Source organism: Microchirus variegatus, assembly GCF_963457635.1.
Source record: "Microchirus variegatus genome assembly, chromosome: 16".
In the NCBI taxonomy this organism is placed as follows: Eukaryota; Metazoa; Chordata; class Actinopteri; order Pleuronectiformes; family Soleidae; genus Microchirus; species Microchirus variegatus.
The window spans coordinates 18,445,170-18,455,935 of record NC_139817.1 but is presented as its reverse complement, the minus strand read 5'-3'; positions in this window follow the sequence as shown (position 1 = coordinate 18,455,935).

Here is a 10,766-nt window from a genome sequence, read left to right as displayed (position 1 = left end):
GAGTCCTGGCCAAGAGGCAGCAAACGTTACAACGTTACAATATACAAACAACAAATAAAATTATGAAAAACAGTTACAAGTAAAAGATATCGTCTCAAGTGCTCTCAGTCTGGATTTAAAAGAATTCAAAGAAATCAGTTCAGTTAATTTCCAGTCTTTTTGCAGCATGTTCCAGGTAAAAGGAGCAGAGTATACAAAAGCCTTTGCCCTGTGCGGGCAAATGGAACAGACAATAACAGCTGAATTTGAAAGTAAACCATAAGAATTAACACTTCTCAGTGTGATTAAACACAGATGTAGGATGGCAGTAGCCCAAGTATGGCCTTATAAATAAAAGTGCACCAGTGACCCAGCCTCCTGGTGGACAAAGAAGGCCATTCCACTCAAGAATACAACTCAGAATGATGGGTCAGGGCTTTACAGTTAGTTATAAACCTCAGAGAAGCATGATAAACAGCGTCAATCTTACTCAGATATTGAGCAGAGGCATTCATATACATCAGGTCTCCATAATCTAAAATGGATAAAAAAGTTGCAGTGACAAGCCGCTTTTTCACCTCAAAAGAAAAACAACATTTATTTCGGTAGAGGAAACCCAATTTAAGTTTGAGTTTCTTCACAAGATTGTCAATATGGGGTTTGAAGGTGAGGGAGTCATCAAGCAAGACACCATGGTATTTGTATGTATGAACCACCTCTATGACATTTCCCTCAAGAGTGGATAATGTGGGGACAGTTTGATGTACTTTCTTAGTGTTGGAAAACAACATTAGCCTAGTCTTGTCAGCGTTGAGGACCAGTTTTAGCTGCTGGAGGGTGTGCTGGACCACATCAAACGCTTTCTGCAGAGATTCAACAGCTTTAGCAGGAGTTGATTCAAAACAGTAAATAATTGTGTCATCGGCATTAAAATGCATGTTGGCATCTAACACATTTTTTCCAAAATCATTTATATACATAATGAACAGAAGGGGTCCTAGTATCGAACCTTGTGGCACCCCCTTGTGTACACTCACAAAATCAGAGGACAGGCCATCATATTTAATACACTGAGTCCTGTTACTCAAATAATTTGTAAACCAGGAAACTACATGATCTGACAAACCCAAGCAAAGAAGCCTATGCTTTAAAACAGCATGGTCCACAGTGTCAAAAGCTTTTGACAGGTCAATAAAAAGTGAAGCACAGTACTAGTGATGCGCGGGCCGACCCGTAACCCGCGGGTCTCGCGGGTTACCCGCGGGTCGGGTTGGGTCGGGTCAAGAAATGTTCACTTTATTGGCGGGGCGGGTGGGGCGGGTCATGAAGTATTAAATATGTCTGGTAAATGCACCTGCGACCTGACGTCACAAAAGCGCCAAGCAGCGGCCACAACAAACCAGTATCAAAAGAAGCGGGGAAGATGGAAGAAGTGAGGGAAAGATTACGGTCGGGAGAATACAAAGTTAAAAGAAAAGAAGGACAAGCTACTAAATCTCATGTTTAGGACAATTTCTGTGAGGTAATTAGTGCAGTAGACGACAGCAGCATTGGTTACGTGAAGTGCAATTCCTGTGATACGCTATACAAGCATGAGAGCCACAAGACGGGTACGTCCAGCATGACACGACGTCTAAAAAGAAGGACGCGTCTCAGAGTAGTGTAACCAGCTTCCTAAAAATTAACAAAATTCCAACGCATGTCAAATCTGAGGTCACCGATGCCTGTGTTGAATTGTGCTGTCAAGATCTGCGGCCATTTGACATTGTTTCTGGCGATGGATTCCGTGCTGTAGCCCAGTCACTTATTAACGTAGGTGCACGTTATGGACGTGTGGATGCCAGCAGTGTACTTCCTCACAGACAAACCGTCTGCGACAGAGCCAAAGCAACGGCCACAGAAAAAAAAGAAATCCTCGCCAAAGAGATTAATAAAGCTCTGGATTGTGGCATTGCAATTACCACTGACATGTGGACTGACGATTACAACAAACGGGCATACACCGCATTCACCGGTCACTTCATCAGTGAAGACTGGAAATTGAAGAGTCGCGTCATAACGACAGCTGAATTTGACTCTACTCTTAAAAAGACAGCATACAACCTTCATGAGCAGGTGATCAAGGAGCTGCATGACTTTGGAATTGAAACTGATCGTTTACCAAAAGTCATGTTCGTGAGTGACCAGGCAGCCAACATCAAAGCTGCGCTCTGCAGCCACAAGTGGATGCCATGCGCAGCCCATGTCCTCAACATCGTCCTCAAACACACATTTGATGTCAAAGAGAATACACCAGCATACATGCATGATGTGAGTCATGTAATTGACAAATGCAAAAGCCTTGTGACTTACCTTAAGAAGTCCAGTACTGTTGTACACCTCCCGCACGCTGTGATACATGAATGTGAAACACGGTGGAACAGTAAAGTTGCAATGATGCAGTCAGTCAGCAAACAGTACCGTGAAATCCAACAAGCCATGGAAGAGAAAGATCAGCTTGACAGACTGGATGGCATTCAGCTGGACGTGTTGAACACGATCACTGAGTTCTTGTTGCTTTTTAAAACTGCGAGTGAAGAACTGGAAGGTGACAAGTATCCAACTATTCAACTAGTGGTGCTTTGGTTTTATAAACTGAAGAAACACTGCGAGCCACAATATGGTGCCCCGGAGTACATGGTTTATATCCAAGCACGGGCAATGCAGCTCTTAAACGACAAATTGTCCATCGGCGTCACCCACAAGCTTGGGACATTTCTTTGTCCACGTTTCAAGTCCCTCAAGATGTTTCCAGCTGAGGAGAGAAACGCTGTCCACGAACAGGCCAGACGACTTGTCAGGGAATTTGACAGATCGCTAACACCACCCCCAGCGGGGGAGCCATATGCCACTGTTCGAGGTAGGTTGCGCCAGTGACTAATAGACATAATAATAAACTCTATAGGCCCAATCTTATAACAGTGTATTTCCTACGGCGGAATAATGTAAATCAAAATAGTAAAACTATGTTATTCCATTTTATTTTTTAGTTGAGGAACCTGAGAGAGCCAAAAGAAAAAGGGATGAGTTCAGCGAGTTGGAGGATTATGGTGAAGAAGATGGCGAGAAAGACGAGGTTCAGCGCTACATTGACAGCCAGTTCTTGTGGGATGGGGATGATCTTCTAAGTTTCTGGGAGTCGCAGTCAAAGGCGTTCCCTCTGCTTGCCAAGGTGGCAAGGATGATTCTCTGCATCCCAGCGTGCTCGAGTCCAGGCGAAACAGACTAAACCCCGGCACAGTTGATGCCATTCTTTTTTTGCACAGTGCCGCATGTTAAATGCCAATGCCTTCAAGAAAATAGCAATATGTGGTACAGTTTATAATGTTATATAAGAAACCTTTAAAAAACATGTGTAGCCTGATGGACGCTCTGTTTTAGCCTATGTGGTTAATATGTTCTTTTATTCTTTTTATTGCAACTAATACTTACACAAGTGCAAGCCTAACTTTATTATTTTATTTAATTATTATTTAATTATCTATTTATTTATTTATTTATTGTTTATTTTTATACGTAGGCTATATATATATATTTTTTATTACGATTTTAATTTGTCGTTTCCAGTGCCACTCTATGGGCTGTGTTCAAGCACATTTGTCAGACAGAATAAAAGCCTTGTTCAATGACATATTTAACGTGTATTTAATAGTAGCGGGGCGTGGCGGGTTGTGAAAACAGCTGCGGTGTTACGATCTCACCTGCACCTTCTCCTCAATTTTATTAATAGTGTTTTGGTTTTGTTGCTGCTTCTCTCCTTTCCCCACTCTGACTCTGCAGGGGGCGTGGCTGACCCAGTTTCCTCCATGACGTCGGCGATCAACTACACCTGCGCGACTCCGCCTCAGCTGCTCTGGATGCTTAAAGGCGGAGTCATTTCTCCTCACCGGCGTCAGATCGTTCTCTATCGTACACTGGTAACGTCATGCTCTACTTTGGTCGCTATACTTACCTGTTCGAGATACTCACCCGCCTGTCTTCGCTCCAGGTCGTCACGTCTCCTGCTGTTCCACGAACTCCTTGGTTGTTCCTGTTTCCCTACGCTCCTGGGATCTTCACTGCCACGTTCTGTGAGTTCGTTCCACACGGGAACACTGCCACCCTGCCGAGCCACCCCCGCAGTAGCTGCAAGGACATTATTTCCTCCTGTCTCTTTACTATCCCCTACCGCTTCCCTCGTTTTCGGGAAGTCGCTTTTTGTTTTCATTTTGTAAATAAATACACTTGTTTTGAAATAGTACTTACCGTCTCCGTCTGCTTCCGGGTCCACGCTAAAACCAATCCTAACATAACGATCTGACCAACATGGACCCGGCGGACATTGACGCCTTTAAACAGGCTATTTCCGCCCAGGGCGCACTCATCGGGCGCCATAGTCAAATGCTCGCTGAAATTACTCCCTCCGTGAATTAGCAGCTAACTCCGCTAGGTCGGCTAATCCTCCCGTAGCCACAGCCGCTTCCGCTTCTGTTAACCCGGAGCGGAACACCGCTTCTAGTAGCGGTAGGTTAGCCACTTCCGCTAGTTCGCCACGAGAGCCGTTCGTCCCCATTCCTGAGCGTTTCTCCGGCGAATTAGGGAAGTGTGCTAGTTTTTTGTTCCAGTGTTCTTTGGTATTCAGTTTACAACCACTTACATACCCCAGTGACAATGCTAAAATCGCGTTTGTGTTAAACTTGTTGTCTGGACGAGCCGCTCAGTGGGCAACAGCGACGCTGTCAAATGCCGCCCCCGCATCTGTTAGTTACGCTTCGTTCACATCCAACCTACGTAAGGTGTTCGATCATTCACCTCAGGAGTCCGACATTTCCACCAAACTTATAAACACCGAACAGGGTAATTCATCGGTCGCCGATTTTTCTATTCTGTTTCGCATTCATGCAGCAGAGAGTAATTGGAACGATTCGGCGCTCCGAGCCATGTTTATTAGGAACCTGAGGAGGGAGATTGGAGATGAGCTAGCTACGCGGAACGATTCTTTCGATCTCGATTCACTTATCGCTCTATGCATTCAGCTTGACAACCGCATACAGGAAAGGAATCGGGAGAGAACGGCGAACGTTCGTAGCACAGCTAGTCACTTTCAGTCACCATCACACAGGCCACTCTCTTCGGTTCACACTCCTCTTCCTCCTTCTCCTCTTCCTACTTCGTCTGGTTCGCCTGAACCGATGCAGCTGGGGCGGACTCGGCTCAGTCCCGCGGAGCGGACGGTGAGGATGAAGAACGGGGCGTGCCTGTACTGTGGCGAACTGGGCCACCATCGTTCCAACTGTCCAGTTCGCCCAAAAGACTGAGCCGGGCGGTGCCGTATCCTGTCCGGCCCACAAGCGAGTGGTCCTCCCTGGTCAGCTTCGTTGGGCGCAGCGATCGATCCCTCTCTCCTGCCTGGTCGACTCGGGGGCGGACGATTGTTTCCTGGACCTGCAGACGGCGAACCAAGCTGGGATCCCCACGGTTCCCCTCGAGGAGCCGAAGGAGATCCACGACCTGGACGACAGAATCCTGGCCACCGTGACTCACCGTACCCTACCCATCACCTTGGTGCTGTCCGGGAATCATCACGAACTGCTACAACTCTTCCTGATCCCGTCGTCTTCTTCTCCGGTCGTGCTGGGTCTTCCCTGGTTGGCTCTACATAACCCTCGCTTCGACCGGTCGTCGGGGCAACTTTCCGGCTGGAGCGTTCCTTGCCACTCCCGCTGACTCCGCTCCGCCTTGCCCGCACCCTCGGCCGACCCGGTTCCTGTACCCAAGCCTCCTGACCTGTCGACGATTCCTCCAGTCTACCACGACATCGGGGAGGTGTTTTCTAAGGACCTGGCTCTCTCCCTTCCTCCACACCGGCCGTATGACTGTGGGATCGACCTTCTTCCCGGGGCCAACTTACCTTCTCGACGTATGTACAACCTGTCACAGACTGAACGTTCCTGCATGGAGGAATACGTCAATCAATCGTTGGCCGCCGGACTCATCCGTCCCTCGTCTTCTCCAGTCGGTGCAGGGTTCTTTTATGTTCAAAAGAAGGACGGTACACTGAGGCCCTGCATCGACTACCGTGGGCTCAACGAAATCACGGTACACAATAAATACGCGCTTCCACTCATGGTCGCTGCGTTCAGCCCGCTCTGCAAGACTACGATATTTTCAAAGCTCGACCTACGCAACGCTTACCATTTGGTTCGTATAAGGGAGGGGGATGAATGGAAGACTGCATTCAACACCCCCCTTGGACATTTTGAATACCTGGTCATGCCTTTCGGCCTGACCAATGCTCCAGCAGTCTTTCAGCACCTAGTAAACGATGTCTTACGCGACATGCTGGACAAATTCCTGTTCGTTTATCTGGACGACATACTCATCTTCTCTGAGTCCGAGGAGGAACACGTCCAGCATGTCCGTATGGTGCTGCAAAGACTGCTGGAGAACAAGCTCTACGCCAAAGCCGAAAAGTGCACTTTTCATGCCTCATCTGTCCCATTCCTTGGGTTCATCGTGGACCAAGGAAAGCTGTCACCGGATCCTGCTAAGATCAGCGCGGTGAGAGACTGGCCCACTCCTTCCACTCGTAAGCAGTTGCAACGTTTCCTTGGATTCGCAAATTTCTACAGACGATTCATCAGGGATTATAGCAAGGTGGCGGGTCCCCTCACTCGACTTACATCTCCTCAGCAACCCTTCACCTGGTCCAACGATGCCGACACCGCCTTCAAGAGATTAAAGGTACTTTTTACATCCGCACCTATTCTCTCCCACCCTAACCCCTCCCTACAGTTCATCGTGGAGGTCGACGCCTCCGACACAGGAGTGGGAGCGGTGTTATCCCAACGTTCAGCGGTCGACCAGAAGCTACACCCCTGCGCCTTTTTTAGCCGACGCCTGTCTCCGGCGGAGGTTAATTATGACGTGGGGAACAGGGAACTGCTGGCGGTGATTCTGGCATTACAGGAGTGGAGACATTGGTTGGAAGGTGCGTCTTTTCCTTTTATCATCTGGACTGATCACAAGAACTTGTCATATTTACGTGACGCTAAACGTCTAAATTCTAGACAGGCACGTTGGGCTCTTTTTCTGGGCCGCTTTGATTTCACACTCACCTTCCGACCAGGATCCCGTAATGTTAAACCTGACGCCTTATCTAGGCAATTTTCACCTGACCCACCTTCTCCTTCTCCTGAGCCGATTGTGTCTCCAACCTGCATCGTGGGGGCTGCTACCTGGCCGGTGGAGGAGGCGGTTCGTCGGGCTCAACAGGAGGAACCGGACCCTGGGAACGGTCCACCTAATCGGCTCTTTGTGCCCGGCGCGGCACGGTCGGAGGTTCTGCAGTGGGCTCACGGATCCAAGCTCACTTGTCACCCTGGCAACAACCGCACTCTCCGATTCCTCCGCCAACAGTTTTGGTGGCCTTCCATGCCAGAGGACACGTCAGAGTTCATCCGAGCCTGTCCCGTCTGCGCTCGGGGTAAGACCTCCAACCGCCCTCCAGCCGGCCTCCTGAAACCACTCTCCATCCCTCGCCATCCCTGGTCCCACATAGCGGTTGACTTCGTGACCGGTCTTCCGCCGTCTCGCCTCAACACCACGGTCCTGACGGTGGTTGACCGGTTCTCGAAGTCAGTTCATTACATCCCGCTACCCAAGCTGCCGACTGCCACCGAGACTGGGGATCTCCTGGTCGACCACGTCTTCCGGCTCCACGGGTTCCCCCAGGACATCGTTTCTGACAGGGGTCCTCAGTTCTCTTCCCAGGTGTGGAAGGCGTTCTGCTCGGCGTTGGGGGCGTCCGTCAGCCTCACATCCGGCTACCATCCCCAGTCTAACGGCCAGACGGAGAGGGCTAACCAAAGCATGGAGAGTGCCCTCCGCTGCGTTGCTGCACGTCACCCTGCCTCCTGGAGCTCCATGCTTTCCTGGGTGGAATATGCGCACAACTCCTTGGTCTCTGCTTCGACGGGCATCTCTCCATTCATGGCGTCTCTGGGATACCAACCACCTCTCTTCGACTTCCAGGAGGAAGAGGTCGCCATCCCATTCGTCCAGGCAAACCTACGCCGGTGCCACGCAGTATGGAGGCAGGTCCGGTCGTCCCTGCAACGATCTTCCCTCCAGAGCCAGAGGCAGGCCAATCGTCACCGCACCCCGGCTCCTGACTACCAGCCTGGCCAGAAGGTATGGCTGTCTTCTAAAGACCTCCCTCTACAGGTCGAGTCCCTGAAACTGGCTCCTCGGTACATCGGACCATTCGTCATTGACCGGATGGTCAACCCCGCTGCCGCCCGCCTGAAGCTCCCCAGTTCCTTAAAGATACATCCCACATTCCACGTCTCTCTCCTGAAACCGGTGGAGGAATCAGATCTGGTCCCTCCCTCCAACCCTCCACCCAGGTTCATCGACGGGGGGGAGGCCTAGACCGCCAGGCGTATTCTGGACAGTCGACGCAGGGGGCGGGGACACCAGTACCTCGTCGATTGGGAGGGGTATGATCCGGAGGAGGACAAGAGCCTGCTGCGGGATTTCCACCGGGACCACCCCGAGAAGCCTGGCCTAGCGCCAGGAGGCGCTCCTTGAGGGGGAGGTACTGTTACGATCTCACCTGCACCTTCTCCTCAATTTTATTATTAGTGTTTTGGTTTTGTTGCTGCTGCTCTCCTTTCCCCACTCTGACTCTGCAGGGGGCGTGGCTGACCCAGTTTCCTCCATGACGTCGGTGATCAACTACACCTGCGCGGCTCCGCCTCAGCTGCTCCGGATGTACAATCAGCGGGGCTTAAAGGCGGAGTTATTTCTCCTCACCGGCGTCAGATCGTTCTCTATCGTACACTGGTAACGTCATGCTCTACTTTGGTCGCTATACTTACCTGTTCGAGATACTCACCCGCCTGTCTTCGCTCCAGGTCGTCACGTCTCCTGCTGTTCCACGAACTCCTTGGTTGTTCCTGTTTCCCTACGCTCCTGGGATCTTCACTGCCACGTTCTGTGAGTTCGTTCCACACGGGAACACTGCCACCCTGCCGAGCCACCCCTGCAGTAGCTGCAAGGACATTATTTCCTCCTGTCTCTTTACTATCCCCTACCGCTTCCCTCGTTTTCGGGAAGTCGCTTTTTGTTTTCATTTTGTAAATAAATACACTTGTTTTGAAATAGTACTTACCGTCTCCGTCTGCTTCCGGGTCCACGCTAAAACCAATCCTAACATGCGGTTGTGCATGGGGGATGGTGCGGGTCAAATGATTAAATAAATGCGGGACCCGCGGGTTGGAAAAAAACCCGACCCGCGCATCACTACACAGTACTGCTTTTTATCTAGAGCAACAGTTATGTCATTGATCACTTTTGTAGCCGCAGTGATGGTACTGTGTTTTTTCCTCAATCCTGATTGCAGTCTTGAAAGAAGATCATTTGAGTTTAGTTTAGAGTTTCAGTTGATCACACACAAGTGAGTCAAGGATTTTTGACAAGGCACATAAATTTGATATTGGTCTGTAATTGGTTAAAGCTGCAGAGTCACCTCCTTTAAATAAAGGGGTGACAAAGGCTGCCTTCCAAATGGATGGAATTTCTTTGTTATTGATTGAGAGATTAAAAAGGATTGTTAGAGGCTGTACTACAAAATCAGCTGCTAATTTCAAAAAGTAGGGCTCTATCAAGTCAGGTCCAGGGTTTTATTTGTGATCTAACCTTTTGAGGGCTTTATGCACTTGCTGCACAGTAAAAGGTGCAAAATTAAAAGGTTCTCCTGAAAGCCGTGAGTGGTCTGTGCAGGGAGTCACAGGGGCAGCTCCTGTACTCAAACAAAGAACCAGCTGACACAAAATGTTTGTTAAAGCAATTTAGGACCTCAGTTTTATCATAAACTGGGACTGCGTCTTTTAGGACAAATGCCGGAAGAGCCTGAGGACTTTTAATTACAGATAACGATTTAATCACATTCCAAAATTTCTGTGGATTATTGAGGTTCTCAGTTGTGACAGATAAGAAATATTCTGATTTAGCCTTTTTAATAAGAGAAGTGCATTTGTTTCTTAGTTGCCTGAAAATAGACCAGTCAGAGGCAGAATCACCTTTTCTGGCTTTTGCCCATGCCACATTACGTTGGTGGACGATATCTGGCAATTCTGGGGAGAACCAGGGGTTTTCTCGTCCCTTCACCCTGAGTTTCCTAATGGGAGCATGTTTATTTACAGTTTTCATAAAATGTTCCTTAAAGAATGTCCAAGTTAGCTCAGCATCTGGCAACAGCCCTATATGCCCCCAATCAACCAGAGACAAATCATGATGAAATGCTTGTTCATTAAATTTTTTTAAATTCCTCTTGAAAATAATGCATGGTTTATATTGGGGAATTTTCAACACAATGATCACTCAAATCATTGCAGAAGACTCCCAGGGATGAGAATTTATGAGGAACATTTGTTAGAATTAGATCAATCAAAGTGGACTTATCAGAATTTTTAATATTTGGCCTTGTAGGTAGATCGACCAGCTGGCTAAGATTAATAGAGTCACAGAAAGATTAAAATTCCTGAGATACTGCATTTAGCCAGTCCCAGTTTAGATCTCCAGCCATTAAAAGTTTATTATAATTTAGTTTGGAGAGGAGATGCTTCAAGGATGATAATGTCTCCTTCGTGGCAGATGGAGGCCTATAACACCCGACAACAGTCATAGAATCATAGAAAGGGACTTGGCTATTTCCACCTTCAATGCCAAAAATTCCATTTGCTTACAGATACTCAGACAGAACA